Source organism: Aquarana catesbeiana, linkage group LG10, assembly GCF_042186555.1.
Source record: "Aquarana catesbeiana isolate 2022-GZ linkage group LG10, ASM4218655v1, whole genome shotgun sequence".
Lineage (NCBI taxonomy): Eukaryota > Metazoa > Chordata > Amphibia > Anura > Ranidae > Aquarana > Aquarana catesbeiana.
Genome location: NC_133333.1, coordinates 72778751 through 72798435, shown reverse-complemented (window position 1 = coordinate 72798435; position 19685 = coordinate 72778751). Strand labels below are relative to the sequence as shown.

The window sequence follows — 19685 nt, the reverse complement described above, 5'->3', positions numbered from 1 at the left end:
CTTTAGGCCCTGTATACTCTACTTCCCACTCTAGATTTACGCAAATTGTAGTGTGTTGGACTGTGCACAAATGGCTCTTATTATCAGTTTATAGTAATTTCAGCAGTCATTTTGTCCATGTTTGCACAAATAACTTACAGTAATCAGCTTTATTTACAGTGCCTTGAAAAAGTATCCATACCCCTTGAAATTTTCCACATTTTGTCATGTTACAACTAAAAACATAAATGTATTTTATTGGGATTTTATGTGATAGACCAACACAAAGTGGTGAAGTGTAAGGAAAATGATAAATGGTTTAAATTTTTTTTATACAAATGAACATGTGAAAAGTGTGGTGTGCATTTGTATTCAGCCCCCCTGAGTCAATACTTTGTAGAACCCTCCTTTCGCTGCAATTACAGCTGCAAGTCTTTTTGGGTATGTCTCTACCAGCTTTGCGCATCTAGAGAGTGAACTTTTTGCCCATTCTTCTTTGCAAAATAGCTCAAGCTCTGTCAGATTGGATGGAGAGCGTCTGTGAACAGCAATTTTCAAGTCTTGACACAGATTCTCAATTGGATTTAGGTATGGACAATGACTGGGCTATTCTAACACATGAATATGCTTTGCTCTAAACCATTCCATTGTAGCTCTGGCTGTATGTTTAGGGTCGTTCTCCTGCTGAAAGGTGAACCTCTGCTCCACTCTCAAGTCTTTTGCAGACTCTAGCAGGTTTTCTTCAAAGATTGCCTTGTATTTGGCTCCATCCAGCTTACCTTTAACTCTGGCCAGCTTCCCTGTCCCTGCTGAAGAAAAGCATCCCCACAACATGATGCTGCCACCACCATGTTTCACGGTGGGGATGGTGTGTTCAGGGTAATGTGCAGTGTTAGTTTTCTGCTGTCCTACTGGAAGTTAAACCTCTGCCCCAGTCTCAAGTCTTTTGCAGACTCTAAGGTTTTCTTCTATATACCACAATGGAGGGGAACTAACATGGTTCAGCAAATATCCAGGCGATATATAAACAACAGTTAAATATATATAGTTAAATATATAATTATGTATTGTTGAACAAATTGGGAACCATTTACATTTTAATAAACCTTTTAGAACACTTTAGTATTATTCCAGTGATTTTACTTATTTTTGACAATGAACTAATGTTATAACAAGTGTCATTATAGAGTTAAATTAATGTAATTTTCATTTTATTTATCAGGAGGATTGATTTATATAATTAATTATTCAATTAATATCAAACAGAAGTGTTGCATGCATTTTAATTATATTAAGTCGTGTATCTATAATCTGTATGAAATTAATATATATAAAAAAATTAGCATTGTGTTAAAGTATAATGTTTTCACTCACTAAAGAGAAGCTAATCCTTAGTTATATGGATGCTGTATGGTCTACGACAACATGTTGGTGCATGCCAGGATGGTTTGTATACCATTAATATGGTTAGGCTGCCCTCTAGTGGTGAACACGGTTACTCTATTTAAGGAAGTGTGTCGGGGCTGAGCTCTCAGTCCTTCCTTCTCTGGCTGCTTTCACACTAAAGCGGTTTACAGGCGCTATAGCGCTAAAAATAGCACCTGCATAGCGCCTGTAAAGAGCCTCTCCTCTCACTCCTTTCACACTGGAGCAGTGCGCTTGCAGAATGGTAAAAAAAGTCCTTCAAGCAGCATCTTTGCAGCGCTGAAGGTGCGGTGTTATACACCGCTCCTAAAGCGCCCCTGCCCATTGAAATCAATGATCAGCACTGCTGAACCGCCGGCAAAGCGCCGCTGCAGTTTTAACCCTTTTTTGGCCACTAGTGGGGGTTAAAAACACCCCACTAGCAGCCGAATAGCGCACCTAAAACTACGGTAAAGCACCGCTAAAAATACGCCTCAGTGTGAAAGAACACTCTGTGCTCAGGTTGCTCAGCTGTCGGTTAATTGCCAGAATTCATCGTTCCACAGTGGCTCACCTGTTGATAATCTCCTGCTCCTCAGTGAAGCCCCTCCTGGCTATTTAAACTGCCTGGTTCATTTCATCAATTGCCTTCACCTTGGTCAAACATATCTAGAGACTCTCTGCTGTGTTCTTGTTGAAGACTTGCCTGGCTGACGTCCCTTCTGGTTCCTGATCCTGTCTGCTGCCTCTGACTACACTGATCTCTGGCTCCCTGATTTCCTGGCTTGTTCTGACTACCCGATTTGGCTACTGAAGCTTGGCTATGTTTTGACTACATTTACCAGTTGTACCATTTTTACCATGTTATTAAAAGGTGTGATTTTTACTGGATTTTCTGTCTCCGTCTGTTTCATGGTTCCTGACAGTAGGCAAAGGCCATGAATTCAGAAGATACAGGCAAATGACCTACTGGTAATATTTTTTCCAGGTTGAAAGACCAGGATCACCGCATGGATCAGTTTGCAATAGCATTACAGATGCTTCTGATTCACACTACTCACCTGGATCCTCACACTGTGGCTGTTCCAGTAAAACCTGTGTTGCAGGCAATTCCTGCTACTGCTCCAGTCTCTGTGCAGGCACGCGCCTCAAATATTTCCTCTGTAATAGGTATGTCTGGTTCCACTCCACTTCCCCAGTGATTTGGGGGCAATCCAGTTCAATGCAGAGGGTTTCTGAACCAGGTTGGGGTATACTTTGAGATGCTGCCCCAGGCGTTCCCCGCAGAGAGAAGCAAAGTCGGCTTCATCATTTCTTTGCTTTCTGATAGAGCCTTGGCCTGGGAGTTATCCAGAGTTTGTGGTTTCCCTTAAAAGGATATTTTACATTCATGCACGCTCCACTTCTGCTGCCCAAAACCTCATGTCCATCAAAGTATGAGAACTGTTGTCGATTACGCCATTGAATTCCGTACTCTGGCAGCAGAGGTCACTTGGAACAATTAGGCCCTTATGGCTGCTTTTTCTCATGGTCTCTCAGATAACCTCAAAGATGAGATAGCAGCCCAAGACATACCTACAGATCTGGAGAAGTTGATCACGTTTGCCATTCTCATTGACTCCAGACTCCGAGAGAGACCTTCCTTTAAGGAGCGCTTGCAGAAGCCTCCTGTACATTTGGCTCTGAGCTTTGCAGTCCAACCCTTGCCTCCCTCACTTCCCATGCCTCCTGGTACCAAGTCTGCCAGTGAAGTAGAACGCATGCATTTGGGCTTCACACGTCTCTCTCACTTCACACGAGAGGGTCTTTAGGAGGTGGGAGAGATTGTGCCTTTATTGTGGCCAGGCAGGTCACTTTTTGAAGTCTTGTTCTACCCGTCCAGGGAGAAGCTTGCACCTAAGGTCCTGTAGGGGACAGACCCTAGGTGGCATTGTTACATCCCCAGTTACCTTGAAGGAGAAGCCTCTAGTAGGGATGAGCCGAGCACCACTGCAGTTCGGTTAGCACCAGAACATGCGAACAGACAAAAAATTTGTGCGAACATGACAACACCATTAAAATCTATGGGACACGAATGTGAAAAATCAAAACTGCTCATTTTAAAGGCTTATATGCAAGTTATTGCCATAAAAAGTGGGACCGGGTACTGGCCCATGGGACATGTATTAATGCAGAAAAAAGTTTTTAAAACTGCAGTTTTTTCAGGTGTAATGATTTTAAGAATGCTTAACGTGAAACAATAAAAATGAAATATTCCTTTAAATATTGTGCCTGGGTGTCCCCTTAGTCTGCCTGTAAAGTAACGCATTTCCCCTATGTTTATAACAGTACCGCAGCAAACTTACATTTCTAGATAAAAATATAATTTAAAATTGTTCGCGGCTTTAATGTATTGCCGGATCCTGGCAATATACATAAAAAAAATCATTTTTAAAAATGGCGTGGGTCCCCCCCAGTCTATTACCAGGCCTTCGGGTCTGGCATGGATATTAAGGAGAACTCCAAACTCCACATGCCAAATTTTTTTTTAAAAATGGCGTGGGGGTCCCCGCCAAAATCTATACCATGTACCCCATACCCATTCACATAGGGGAGCCAGAATATAGGGGCTTCAAAATTCTGATAAGCCCCACACCCGCTGACTCCCACAACCACCAGGCAAGGGTTGTGGGGATGAGGCCTTGTCCCCATAAACATGAGGACAATGTGCTTTGGGGAGACCCCAAAGCACCCTCCCCATGTTGAGGGAATGTGGCCTGGTAAGGTTCCCTTACCCCCCTCCTTTTCCTGCGGCCTGCCAGGTTACATGCTCGGATAAGCATCTGGTATGGATTTTGGGGGACCCCTACGCCATTTTTGAAATTTTTTTGGCTCGGGGTTACCCTTAAAATCCATACCAGACCTGAAGGGCCTGGTATGGATTTTGGGGGCCCCCCCCACGCCATATTTTTTTAAATATTGTGTGGCGTTACCCTTACAATCTATACCAGACCCAAAGGGCTTGGTATGCCATAGGGTTCCCCTTAACCACTTCAATACACTATATTATATATTGTACACTGCACTATATACCCTGCACTGTATTATATATACTACACTGACTGCACTATATATTCTGAACTGCAGTATATATACTATACGGACTGCACTATATACTCTTCAGAAAAATTGGACCTTCGGTATAGGTGTTGCCAGAACACGGTAACCCCTCACAGTTACTCTTGTTGGGCGCAGGAACGGGTCCTGCTGTTAAATATTATTTCAAAAATTTTAATTACATGCCCCTGTTAAACAGGGGCAGGAACGTTGGGCCTTAGATGTTGGTGGTGCCAGAACACTGTAACCCCTCACAGTTACTCTTGTCGGGTGCAGGAACAAGCCCTGCTGTTAAATATAGTTTCAAAAATTGTAATTACATGCCCCTGTTAAACAGGGGAAGAAACAATGGGCCTTGGGTGGTGGTGCCCTAAACCAAAAATATTTTTGAAAGCTAGCATCATCATGATTGAGAAGGAATAGGACAGGAAGCATAGGCAGTCTTCAAGGGATCCCATATCCATAGCAAATTCAATCAGTGACATCAGCATCAGGTGCTTGATAGCTGCTGATCCAGGACTGATTCATTTTTTATAAATGTGAGCCTACCAAGTCTGTGGACAGGCGCACTCTTTGATCCGTTACTAACCCTCCAGCAGTACTGAATGTGCATTCAGAAAGCAGGTCTCCAAATCTGCTCTTGCCTCTAGATATTCCTGCACCATATAATTGCAGACGCTGGCAATGGTTGCTGGAACCTATCAGACCTTGGCGCTGAGGACTTAAAAATTGTTTAAAGGCATCAGTCAGCCGGCCACCTTCTCCACCGCTCTTCCTCTAACTGAACAAAGCCTCAGAAACACGTTGTCAAGCACCAGGAAATGGTAAGGGTTTGAAAATGCCTTACACAAACTTTTCTTCAAGGCACCCTGAAGATGTTTCATCCTCTGCTCCCCCTGGCAGGATGAGTTCTGCAACCTTACCCTTGTAACGTGGATCAAGAAGGGTTGCCAGCCAGTAATGATTCCTCTCCACGAATCCTAGGGTCCTTTCGCAGGCTTTGCAGAATCAGGGAGGCCATGCAGCGTAAGTTTGTAGTGGCATTCAATTCTGAGTCCTCTGGGTCACTAAGGATCACATTATCCGTAACTACCTCCTCCCAGCCACGTACAACTCCTTGGGTTTGTGGGGACTGAAAATCATCCTTTGAAGACTGCTGCGTGTTATCCTTGACATTCATGCTGACACAATCCTCCTCCTCTTCTTCCTGTGCGTTTGGCGGACCCGCAAGAATGCTATCTGGATAAAGGGGGCCTTGAGAGGAAAGGAAGTCCTCGTCTTCCTCACGTTGTTCTGCCTCAAGTGCCCTGTCCATGATACCACAAAGAAGTGTGCTCCAGCAGGAAGACTAGAGGGCCAGTGTCCCTGATGCATGCATTGTCGCTGCTCACCATCCTTGTGGCATCCTCAAATGGTGACAGGACAGTGCATGCATCCTTGATCAGTAGCCACTGGTGTGGTGAAAAGAAGCCAAGCTCCCCTGATCCTGTCCTGGTGCCATACTCGCACAGGTACTCATTGATGGCCCTCTGCTGTGTGTGCAGCCATGGCAGCATTGCCAACGTTGGGTTCCACTTGCTGAGCAGGTTGCATTCCCTTTGTATGTCAGCCAGCCAAGCACTGGCATTGTATGACCACAAACTTTTCTGGCCTGCCTCAGGAGAAATTGTAAGCCTGGTTACCTGGTCAAGAAACGCTGCACCACCAAATTCAGGATGTGTGCCAAACATGGAACATGGGTCAAGTGTCCCTGGAGGGCAGAGAGAAGGTTGGTGCCAATGTCGCATACAACCATTCCTGGCTAAAGCTGGCATGGTGCCAACCACCTCTGAGCCTGCCCCTGCAGAGCTGACAAAATCTCTACCCCAGTGTGGCTCCTGTCCCCTAGGCACACCAACTCAAGCACCGCATGGCATCTTTTTTGCCTGACTGTTTGCGTAGCCCTTGAGCCCTTAGGGAGCACTTCTGGTTTAGAGGACAATTCTGCAGAAGAGGCCATAGAGGAAGAAGAAGAGGAGGGAGGGGAGCATACAGATGTTGTGGCAGAATCACCACTAGCTTTTTGGAGGCGTGGTAGCAGAACAAGCTCCAACACTGAACCCTGTCCTGCATCCTTCCCAGCTGCCAGCAGAGTTACCCAGTGCACCGTGAAGGAAAGGTAACGTCCCTACCCATGCCTGCTGGACCATGAATCAGCGGTAATATGAACCTTACTGCCCTGTCCAACTAAGCCAAAACTTTGGCTTTCACATGGCGGTAGATAGCCAGAATGACCTTACTTAAAAAGAAATGGCGTTTTGGAACCTGCAACTGTGGTACAGCATATTCCACAAATTCACGAAAAGGGGGCTGAGTCTACCGACTGAAAATACAGCAGTTGCAGTGCTAGCAATTTGGCCAAGCTAGAATTTAGACGCTGAGCATGTGGATGGCTGGGACCGAATTTCTTTTTACGGTTAAGCAACTGGGGTAGGGAAATTTTCCTGCTGAAATCAACTGGTGGTGTACTGCTAGCAGATTGGCTGCTATACCTTCATTCCTCTCAGTGAAGGTTTTTCAGAGGACTGGAGGTATAGTAGGGTTTGAGATCCCAGAAGAGGAGCAAGGAAAAGCTATCCTGTAGATCTTTAAGGTGCTGCTGCCAGCAGACTCCATGGCAGGTCGTCATATGTTTGGTCAGGCATGTGGTGTCCAAGCGGTTGCTGTTCTGGCCACGCTTGATCTGCTTTAGACATAGGTTGCAGACAGCAACCGTGCAATCTGCTGCACACGTGTCGAACAAGGCCCACACCAAGGAACTTTTAAAAGTCAGCGGGGAGTCAGCAGCGCCCTGCACCTGTGGAGCTCTGTGGTGTGATGCAATAGGGTGACTGCCCTTAAGCTGCCCCCTGGAGGACTCACTGGAGTTGTGCCTCCTCCTCCTCACTTTCCTCCTCTCTTCTCTCAGGCACCCAAGTACAGTCAGTGACCTCATCATCCCCTCCCTCCTCATCACTGGAGCAAACTTGGCAATATGCTGCAACTTGGGGAACATGACTGCCAGTTTCTTGTCCTTCTGTGGCACCCCATCTCTCTGGGCTCATGTTACTCCCCTCCTCAACCCGGGAACCAACATCGGAGCCTTCAAATTGCTGTACACCCTCCAGCAGCATGTAACTGACACTGTGGTCGAATAATTCTGGGGACTCCTCCATGCATGATGGGCTACAGAAGGAGTAACTGTGGACAAGAAGCCAGTGGAATAAGCTGCTTTGGCAGCTGCATAGGAAGGCAAACTACTATGAGCCTGAGTGTCAGAGGATGAGGCGGCTTCGTTATCCACTCCACCAACTCTTCTGCATGCTGTGGCTCAATAACATGGCCAGCAGCAGAAAAAAAGGACAAGCGTGCCCCACGGCCACCTGCAGAGGATGCACCATGTCCATGACCACCACTGTTGACTAAACACAGAGGCTGCTTGCCCTCTTTTAGTGGCCTGTGAGCGTCTGCCTCTCCTTGGTGGCCGTCCGGACATGATGGGGATTTTTTCTTTACACAGCACACTACACTGTATTATAAACTGTGTACACCGCCTGCACTGTATTAAAAACTGTACACCGGCTGCACTGTATTATATACTGTGTACACCGCCTGAAGTGTATTAGAAACTGTACACACTGTATTATATACTGTGTACACCGCCTGAAGTGTATTAGAAACTGTACACCACCGAATGCACTGTATATAATGACTACTCTGAATGCAGAGTGTATATATATATATATATATATATTAGAATATATATATATATATATTTTAGAATATATATATATATATATATATATATATATATATATATATATATATATATATCTATACATACATACACCGCCTGAAGTGTTTTATATACTGTACACTGCTGAATGCACTGTGTATATACGCTACACTGAATGCAGAGTAAATAGATTTAGATTTAGACACTGCATATAGATATATACTAGACTGTATATATATATATAGATACACCGCCTGAAGTGTATTACTTATTGTATACTGTACACCACCGAATGCACTGTATATATACGCTACATGGAACGCAGAGTAAATAGATTTAGCAACATGGAGTTTAGGCAGGGTTGCTCTTAAATTTACCTGCCAGGAGTAACTACCTTGGCTAATTGTTAGAGATCAGCTGATTTCTCCCTAAGTCTGGCATTGTTGCACTTTTCTCTTCTGCCGCTAGGTGGCCAAGTACCTGGTGGCATTAGATACAAGAAGGTCAATGCAAGGTCAGATTATGGGTATATGGGGTATCCCAGCCAATGGGCAGGAGTTTTTTTTTAAATCCCTTGACCTGCTGCGAGAACCTATATATTTAAGTGGAATCAGGTGATCAGTGTTCTGTGCCACCTGGACAGCTGTCTGGGTGGACTTGTGTTGTATTACCTGGGCTGCTAGGCTGGAGTTTGGGCCTATCCAGAAGCCAGAGTGCAGCGCAGGGTTGGGATTGCAGCTTGGAGTCCAAACAGAAGTGACGGTTCTGCCGGCCAGAGAACCTGACATGGTCATAGGTAGAGGGTAAGCTGTTACCACTAATGCCGTGTACACACGGGAGGACTTTCCGACGGACTTTCAACTGACTTTTGACGGACTTCTGATGGACTTTCGAACGAACGGACTTGCCTATCACACCAAAGTCCGACGGATTTGTATGTGATGACGTATGACCAGACTAAAATAAGGAAGTTGATAGCCAGTAGCCAATAGCTGCCCTAGCGTCGGTTTTCGTCCGTCAGACTAGCATCCAGACAAGCAGATTTTTCAACCGGACTCGAGTCCATCAGAAAGATTTGAAACATGTTCCAAATCTAAAGTCTGTCTGATTTTCGACCAAAAAGCCTGCTGCAGGTTCTATGAAGCCCACACAAGGTCGGATTGTCCGACGGATTCGTCCCGTCAGACCAGTCCAGTCAAAAAGTCCACCCATGTGTACACGGCATAAGAGACCATCCACTTTATTACCAGGGACTAGGGATGAGATGAACACCTTCTGTTCGGTTCACACCAGAACTTGCGAACAGGCAAAAAATTTGTGCGAACACCATTAAAGTCTATGGGACATGAACATGAATAATCAAAAGTGCTAATTTTAAAGGCTTATATGCAAGTTATTGTCATAAAAAGTGTTTGGGGACCTGGGTCCTGCCCAAGAAGACATGGATCAATGCAAAAAAAAGTTTTAAAAACGTTTTTTCAGGAGCAGTGATTTTAATAATACTTAAAGTGAAACAATAAAAGTGTAATATCACTTTAAATTTCGTACCTGGGGGGTGTCTATAGTATGCCTGTAAAGGGGCGCATTTTTCCCATTTTTAGAACAGTCTGACAGCAAAATGACATTTCAAAGGAAAAAAAGTCATTTAAAACTACTCGCAGCTATTAATGAATTGCCAGTCCAACAATACACATAAAATTTCATTGATAAAAACGGCATGGGAATTCCCCACAGGGGAACCCCGAACCAAAATTAAAAAAAAAATGATGTGGGGGGTCCCCCTAAATTCCATACCAGGCCCTTCAGGTCTGGTATGGATATTAAGGGGAACCCCGGCCAAAATTTTTTTTAAAAATGGCATGGGGTCCCCCTCAAAATCTATACCAGACCCTTTAGGTCTGGTATGGATTTTAAGGGGAACCCCGTGCCAAAACTTTAAAAAAAAACGGCATGGGGGTCCCCCTAAAAATCCATACCAGACCCTTATCCAAGCACGCAACCTGGCAGGCCGCAGGAAAAGAGGGGGGGACGAGAGAGCGCCCCCCCTGAACAGTACCAGGCCACATGCCCTCAACATTGGGAGGGTGCTTTGGGGTAGCCCCCCAAAACACCTTGTCCCCATGTTGATGAGGACAAGGGCCTCATCCCCACAACCCTTGGCCGATGGTTGTGGGGGTCTGTGGGTGGGGGGCTTATCGGAATCTGGAAGCCCCCTTTAACAAGGGGACCCCCAGATCCTGGCACTCCCCCCTGTGTGGAATGGTAAGGGGGTACCTACCATTTCACAAAAAAACTGTCAAAAATGTTAAAAATGACAAGAGACAGTTTTTGACAATTCTTTTATTTAAATGCTTCTTCTATCTTCTTTTGTCTATCTTCCTTCGGTTTCTTCCTCCATCTTCTTCTTCTTCTGGTCCTTCCTCCGGTGTTCTCGTCCGGCATCTTCCTCCGTGGAGTCTTCTTCCCTTCTTCTCCTCGGGCTGCTCCGCATCCATGATGGCATGGAGGGAGGCTCCCGCTGTGTGACAGTTCTCTCTTCATCTTCTTCTCTTCATCTTCTTCTCTTCATCTTCTTCTCTTCATCTCCTTCTCGGGCCGCTCCGCATCCATGATGGCATGGAGGGAGGCTCCCTCTGTGTGACGCTTCTCCTCTTCTGACGGTACTTAAATAGTGGGGGCGGGGCCACCCGGTGACCCCGCCCCCCTCTGACACACAGGGACTTGACGGGGACTTCCCTGTGGCATTCCCCGTGATGTCAGAAGGGGGCGGGGTTACATAACGGGAAGTCCCGTCAAGTCCCTGTGCATCAGAGGGGGGTGGGGTCACTGGGTGGCTTCGCCCCCCATTATTTAAGAACCGTCAGAAGAGGAGAAGCGTCACACAGAGGGAGCCTCCCTCCATGCCATCATGGATGCGGAGCGGCCCGAAAAGAAGATGAAGAGAAGAAGATGAAGAGAAGAAGATGAAGAGAAAAAGATGAAGAGAGAACCGTCACACAGCAGGAGCCTCCCTGCATGCCATCATGGATGCGGAGCGGCCCTAGGAGAAGAAGGGAAGAAGACGCAGCGGAGGAAGATGCCGGACGAGAACACCGGAGGAAGAACCAGAAGAACCAGAAGAACCAGAAGAAGATGGAGGAAGAAACCGAAGGAAGATAGAAGAAAGAAGAAGCATTTAAATAAAGGAATTGTCAAAAACTGTCTCTTGTAATTTTTAACATTTTTGACAGTTTTTTTGTGAAATGGTAGGGGTACTTTTGTACCCCCTTACCATTTCACATAGGGGGAGGGCCGGGATCTGGGGGTCCCCTTGTTAAAGGGGGCTTCCAGATTCCGATAAGCCCCCCGCCCGCAGACCCCCACAACTACTGGCCAAGGGTTGTGGGGATGAGGCCCTTGTCCCCATCAAAATGGGGACAAGGTGTTTTGGGGGGCTACCCCAAAGCACCCTCCCAATGTTGAGGGCATGTGGCCTGGTATGGTTCAGGAGGGGGGGCGCTCTCTCGTCCCCTCCTCTTTATCTGTGGCCTGCCAGGTTGCATGCTCGGATAAGGATCTGGTATGGATTTTTGGGGGGACCCCACGCCATTTTTTTTTAAGTTTTGGCACGGGGTTCCCCTTAAAATCCATACCAGACCTAAAGGGCCTGGTATAGATTTTGAGGAGGACCCCATGCCATTTTTTTAAAAAATTTTGGCCGGGGCTCCCCTTAATATTCATACCAGACCTGAAGGGCCTGGTATAGAATTTAGGGGGACCCCCACGTCATTTTTTTTTAAAATTGTGGTTCGGGGTCCCCCTGTGGGGAATTCCCATGCCGTTTTTATCAATGAACTTTTATGTGTATTGTCGGACCGGCAATTCATTAATAGTCGCGAATAGTTTTAAATGCCTTTTTTTTCCTTTGAAATGTCATTTTGCTGTCAGACTGTTCTAAACACGGGAAACATGCGCCCCTTTACAGGAATACTATAGACACCCCCTAGGTACGAAATTTAAAGGGATATTACACTTTTATTGTTTCACTTTAAGCATTATTAAAATCACTGCTCCCGAAAAAACGGCCGTTTTTAAAACTTTTTTTTACATTGATCCATGTCCCCTGGGGCAGGACCCAGGTCCCCAAACACTTTTTATGACAATACCATGAATATAAGCCTTTAAAATTAGCACTTTTGATTTCTCCCATAGACCTTTAAAGGGTGTTCCGCGGCATTCGAATTTGCCGCGAACATCCCAAATTGTTCGCTGTTCGGTGAACTGGCGAATAACCAATGTTCGAGTCGAACATGAGTTTGACTTGAACTCGAAGCTCATCCCTACCAGGGACCACAGTGTGTAGCTGAAGCAAATACCGGAGCAGTATTCTCACCAATTGCAGTCGGTGAAGAATAGGGAAACTTCAGCGAGTATCAAGCAAGGGACCCAGCCAGCAGAGGTGATACTTGCAAAGTAGCCTTGTGTTTCAAGCCAGGGACCAAACAGGCTAGTGGGGTGAAGCTTGAGAAGTATCTTGAGTGCCAAGCTAGGAACCCAGCAGAGAAGCGGGGGTGACGCTTGAAGAAGATACTACAGTGAAGATTGGAGGAGCTCATGGGATTCAGTGGCTGTGACAGAGAGACTGGGAGCTGTCAGGGCTGGGCTCAGCCCTTCCTTATCAAAGCTGGTTGCTCAGCTGTTGGCTAATTGTCAGCATCTTTCTCTCCACAGTGACTCACCTGTTGATGATATCCTGCTTGTCAGTCCTGCCTACTTAAGCCGTCCAGCCCAGATGATCTCTGCCTTCGCCTTGGTCACATCTCTAGAGACGCTTTCCTGTGTTCCTGTTAAAGACTTGCTTGGCTGACATTCCTTCTGGCTCCAGATCCTGCTTGCTGTTCTACTACGCTCATCTCTGGCCCCCTGATGTTTTGGCTTCTCTAACTATCAGTACCGGTTCCTGAACTCTGGCTATGTTTTGACTACATTTATTCTGTTTACCTTTTTATTATTATTATTAAACAAGTGTGATTAACTGTACTTCTGTCTCAGTCTGATTCATGGTTTCTCACAGTAGGCAAAGGCCATGAATTCAGAAGATGCAGTCAATCCACTTGTTGGTAATATTTTTTCCAGATTGGATGAGCAGGATCACCACATGGATCAGTTTGCCATGGCATTACAAATGGTCCTGAGTTGCATGGCTCACCTGGAATCTCCCACTGTGACTGCTCCGGTACAACCTGTGTTGCAGGCCATCCCTACTGCTGCCTCTGTGCAGGCACCCGCCTCATGTATTACCTCTATAAGAGGTATGTCTGGTTCTGCTCTGCTTCCCCAGTGATTTGGGGGTGATCCAGTCCAATGCAGAGGGTTTCTCAACCAGGTTGAGATATACTTTAAAATGCTGGCCCAGGCGTTTCCTACAGATAGAAGCAAAGTAGGTTTCTTGATATTTTTGCTTTCTGAGAGAGCCTTGGCCTGGGCAAACTCTCTATGGGAGATGCAAAAACTTGTTGTCTTGAGTTACCCAGAGTTTGTGGCTTCTTTTAAAAGGGTATTTGACGTTCCTGCACGCTCCGCTTCTGCTGCCAAGTGCCTCATGTTCATCAAACAGAGTATGAGAACTGTGGCCAGTTACGCCATTGAATTCCATACTCTGGCAGCAGAGGTTGCGTGGAACAATGAGGCCCTCACGGCTGCTTTTTATCATGGTATATTGGATACCATCAAGGATGAGATAACAGCCCGAGATATACCCACTGAGCCGGAGAAGTTGATCACGTTTGCCATCTTCATTGACTCCAGACTCAGAGAAAGACTTCCTTTTAAGGAGCGCTTGCAGAAGCCTCCTGTACATTTGTCTCCGAACTTTGTAGTCCCACCCTTGCCTCCCCCACCTCCCATGCCTCCTGGTACCGAGTCGGTCTGAGAAGGTGAACCCATGCACTCAGGCTTCACGCGTCTTTATGCGGATGAGAGAACCTTTAGGAGGAGGGAGAGATTGTGCCTTTATTGTGGCCAGGCAGGTCACTTTTTGAAGTCTTGTCCTACCTGTCCAGGAAACACCCAAACCTTGAGGTCCTGTCATGGACAGACCTTAGGTGGTGTTGTTTTGTCACCAGTTATCCAGAAGTATAAGCCCCTGGTCTCGGTTACCCTTTCATGGGCTGAGTCCTCCGTCGAGATACAGGCTCTAATGGACTCTGGGGCTGCAGGCCTGTTCATTGATGCTGCCTTTGTATTGAAGCAGTCAATTCTGCTGCAGCTGCGTGACACTCCACTTGCCATTGAGGCTCTTGGTGGGAGACCTCTACAGCCTGCCCATGTGACTCATGAGACTGTTCCATTGTCCATGGCCGCAGGGGCTCTTCACCATGAGATATTCCAATTCCAATTTCCTCACCTAAGTTTCAGCTGGTTATTGGTTATCCTTGGTTATAGAGGCACAACCCCTCTTTTGATTGGCTCCATGCTGAGGTTCTCTGCTGGTCACCACAGCGCAGTAAGACATGCTTCCAGAAGGTAGCAAAGGTCCTTGCACCTCTTCACTCTCCTCCCTGCCGCAGGAGTACCGCGATTTTAGCGATGTCTTTGACAAAAGTCAAGCCTGCAGTTTGCCTGCACACCGGTCGTATGATTGCATGACTGAATGAATGACTTTTTTTTCCTTTAGAAATGTCATTTTGCTCTTGGACTGTTCTAAACATGGGAAACATGCACCACTTTACAGGCATACTATAGACACCCCCCAGGTACGAAATTTAAAGGAATATTTCAAATTTTTTGTTTCACTTTAAGCATTATTAAAATTACTGCTCCCGAAAAAACATCAGTTTTTAAAACTTTTTTTGCATTGATACATGTCCCCTGGGGTAGGACCCAGGTCCCCAAACACTTTTTATGACAATGCCATGCATATAAGCCTTTAAAATGAGCACTTTTGATTATTCATCTAGGTCCCATAGACTTTAACGGTGTTCACGTGTTCGAACAAATTTTTTGCCTGTTCGCATTTTCTGCTGCGAACCAAACCGGGGGGTTTTCGGCTCATCCCTATTCATAACAGTACCTCAGCAAAATTACATTTCTTAAGGAAGAAATGTCATTTAAAACTGCTTGCGGCTGTAATGTATTGCCAGATCCAGGCAATATAGATAAAAATCATTGAAAAAAATGGCTTGGGTTCCCCCTAGTCCATTACTAGGCCCTTCAGGTCTGGTATGGATATTAAGGGGAACCCCGCACCAAAATAAAATAAAAAAATGGCATGGGAGTCCCCCCAAAAATCCATACCAGGCCCTTCAGTTATGGTATGGATATTAGGGGGAACCCCACACCAATATTAAAAATAAATTGTGTGGGGGTCCCCCCCAAAATCAACATCAGGCCCTTCAGGTCTGGTATGGATTTTAAGTGGAACACCGTGCCAAAATCTAAAAAAAATGGTGTGGGGGTCCCCCCAAAAATCCATACCATGCCCTTCAGGTTTGGTATGGATATTAAGGGGAACCCCGCACCAAAAAAAATTGTGTGGGGGTCCCACAAAATCAACACCAGCCCCTCAGGTCTGGTATGATTTTTAAGGGGAGCCCCGCACCAAACTAAAAAAATGGTGTGGGGTTTCCCCCAAAAATCAATAGGCCATTCAGGTCTGGTATGGATATTAAGGGGAACCCCGCACCAAAAAAAATAAAAATTGCTTAGGGGCCCCCCCAAAATCAATACCAGGCCCTTCAGGCAGAGGTGGCTCTAGGCTTTGTGAGGCCCTAGGCAAATCTAAGACATGAGGCCCCATTCATATCCATAATGGGAAAAATAATTTAAGCTATAAAAAATAACTGTATAAATTGCATACATTAAGAGTTTTAAATTCTATGAACTATGAATTCACCGTTTATAGAATTTTCTCTTAACAATTCTTCTTTAATCAAATATATATATTACATATATATTATATATATCACGCATATTTATCCATGGGGCTTGTAGTTTTAAAACAGCTGGAGGGCCGTCTGTTTGAGACCCCTGATTTACACGAAGGTCACATGATACAAGAGATGATCAGAGACTGCAGACATGATACAGGAGATGATCAGAGACTACAGACATAGTACAGGAGATGGTCAGGGACTGCAGACATAGTACAGGAGATGGTCAGAGACTGCAGACATGGTACAAGAGATGGTCAGAGACTGCAGACATGGTACAAGAGATGGTCAGAGACTGCAGACAGACATAGTACAGGAGATGGTCAGAGACTGCAGACATGGTACAAGAGATGGTCAGAGACTGTGCTGACATACTACAGGAGGTGATCAGAGACTGCAGACATAGTACAGGAGATGATCAGAGACTGCAGACGTGATACAGGAGATGGTCAGAGACTGTGCAGAGATGATGCAAGAGATGGTCAGAGGCTGCAGACATGATACAAAGATCAGTGGTGGCTGGTGCTCACAATTATTGGGGGGGTGCAAACAAACTGAAAAATTCTAAAAAAAAAAACACATCAATTGCAGCCACTGTGCCAATCAAATGCAGCCACTGTGCCCATCAAATGCAGCCACTGTGCCCATCAAATGCAGCCACTGTGCCCATCAAATGCAGCCACTGTGCCCATCAAATGCAGCCACTGTGCCATCAATTGCAGCCACTGTGCCCATGAAGTGCAGCCACCGTGTCCAATCAAATGCAACCACTGTGCCCATGAAGTGCACCCACTGTGCCCATGAAGTGCACCCACTGTGCCTATGAAGTGAACCCACTGTGCCCATCAAATGCAGCCACTGTTCCATCAAGTGCACCCACTGTGCCATCAAATGCAGCCACTGTCCCCATCAAATGCAGCCACACTGCCCTCAAATGCAGCCACTGTGCCATCAATTGCAGCCACTGTGCCCATAAAATGCAGCCACTGTTCCATCAAGTGCAGCCACTGTGCCCATCAAATGCAGCCACTGTGCCCATCAAAAGCAGCCACTGTGCCCATCAAAAGCAGCCACTGTGCCCATCAAAAGCAGCCACTGTGCCCATGAAGTGCAGCCACTGTGCCCATGAAGTGCAGCCACTGTGCCATCAAATGCAGCCACTGTGCCCATCAAATGGATGCCACCCCCTTTGTGGCAGACAGCATCTGTTTGATTGGGGGGAGGATATGTGCTAGGGGGGCTTTGGGAGGGGAGAAGATATGTTCTGGGGGGGATAGAGCTGGAATGGGATCGGGGGAATGGATGGAGCCAGAATGGGATCGGGGGATGGATAGAGCTGGGATGGGATCGGGGTGGTAGATGGAGCCGTGAAAGGATTGGGGGATGGAGGGAGCCAGGATGGGATCGAGGTGATGGAGGGAGCCGGGATGGAATGGGGGGGATGGAGGGAGCTGGGATGGGATCGGGGGATGGATGGAGCCAGGATGGGATAGGGGATGGATGGAGCCGGGATGGTTTGAGGGATGGATGGAGCCGTGATGAGATCGGGGGGAATGGATGGGGCTAGGATTGGATTGGGGGGTGGATGGAGCCGGGATGGGATCAGGGGGGAATGGATGGAGCCGGGATGGGATTGGGGGAATAGATGTAGCCGGGATGGGATCGGGAGGATAGATGGAGCCAGGATTGGATTGGGGTGGGGTGGATGGAGCTGGGATGGTATGGGGGGTGGATGGAGTTGGGATGGTATGGGGGGATGGGATGGGAATCATATTGGATCGGGGGGATAGATGGAGCCGGGATGGGATGGATGGAGCCGGGATGATATGGGGGGATGGATGGAGCTGGTATGGGATCGGGGATGGATGGAGCCGGGATGGGATTAGGGTGGGGTGGATGGAGCCGGGATGGTATGGGGGGATGGATGGAGCTGGGATTTGATTGGGGGATGGATGGACCTGGGATGGGATTGGGGTGGGGTGGATGGAGCCGGGATGGTATGGGAGGATGGATGGCGCTGGGATTGGATCGGGGGATGGATGGACCCAGGATGGGGTTGGGGTGGGATGGATGGAGCCAGGATGGGATTGGGGTGGGGTGGATGGAGCCAGGATTGGATCGGGGGGATGGATGGAGCTGGGATTGGATTGGGGGATGGATGGAGCCAGGATGAGATTGGGGTGGGGTGGATGGAGCTGGGATGGTATGGGGGGATGGATGGAGCTGGGATTGGATCAGGGGATAGATGGAGCCGGGATTGGGGTGGGGTGGATGGAGCCAGGATGGTATGGGGGATGGATCACTCCAAGTGAACTCTTTGCTTGTTCCATCAAGTGCACCCACTGTGCCATCAAATGCAGCCACTGTTCTCATCAAATGCAGCCACACTCCCTCGCCCTCCTCTTCATGCCCTCCTCCCCTCCAAGACTCACTTTTAGATGACACAGACCTCAGACCAGCGCGCCTCTCGGTACAGTGGTGTGACTCCTTCCCTCCTCCTCCGTGCACAGGAAAACATCACAGCACAGGAGGAGGAGGAGGGGTGGGTTCAGTTCGCTTCGCTCTGCAGTGCACTGTGTGTGTCAGGCAGCTGGGGAGAGATGCCGGCTGCAATGCACAGTGGAGTGGAGCTTGCGGCGCGCGGGAGCAGAGACACCCTGCACAAGCCCTGGGCATTGCTGGAATCTGATTTGCTGGGACTCCGGATCGAGAATGCAGGGCGGTCCCGGCGAATCATCAAGGTTGCGGTATGGGCAAATTAGGTGGCCGCGAGGCCCCTTTGGGGGAGAGGCCTAAGGCGACCGCCTAATTTGCCTAATTAGAGAGCTGCCTCTGCCTTCAGGTCTGGTGGGGATTTTAAGGGGAACCCCGCACCAGAATAACAAAAATGGCGTGGGGGTTCCCCCAAAAATCAATACCAGGCCCTTCAGGTCTGGTATGGATATTAAGGGGAACCCCGTACCAAAAAAAATAAAAATTGCGTGGGATCCCCCCAAAAATCAATACCAGGCCTTTCAGGTCTGGTATGGATATTAAGGGGAACCCCGTACCAAAAAAAATAAAAATTGCGTGGGATCCCCCAAAAATCAATACCAGGCCTTTCAGGTCTGGTATGGATTTGAGGGGAACCCCGTGCCAAAATCTAAAAAAAAATGGTGTGGGGGGGCCCGCTCAAAATCCATACCAGGAAAGGGGGGACAATAGAACACCCCCCTCCTGAACCATATCAGGCCACATGCCCTCAACATGGGGAGGGTGTTTTGGGGTCCCCCAAAGCATCTGGTCCCCATGTTGATGGGGACAAGGGCCTCATCCCCACAACCCTTGCCCGGCGGTTGTGGGGGTCTGCAGGTGGGGGGGCTTCTCAGAATCTGGAAGCACCCTTTAACAAGGGGGCCCTCAGATCCCCCCCTATGTGAATGGGTATCGGGTACATTGTACCCCTACCCATTCATTATAAAAAGTGTCAAAAAGTAAAAATGACAGAAGACAGTTTTTGACAATTCCTTTATAAAAAAAGTGTCCCTCGATGTAAATCCATC

General features: G+C 47.3%; 1 protein-coding gene across 3 annotated transcripts in view; it reads right to left on the bottom strand.

Moving 5' to 3' along the window:
• TMC4 (transmembrane channel like 4) overlaps positions 1–19685 on the bottom strand; it is a 1453434-nt gene that overhangs the window by 697666 nt on the left and 736083 nt on the right. The gene's annotated exons all lie outside the window — the stretch shown is intronic.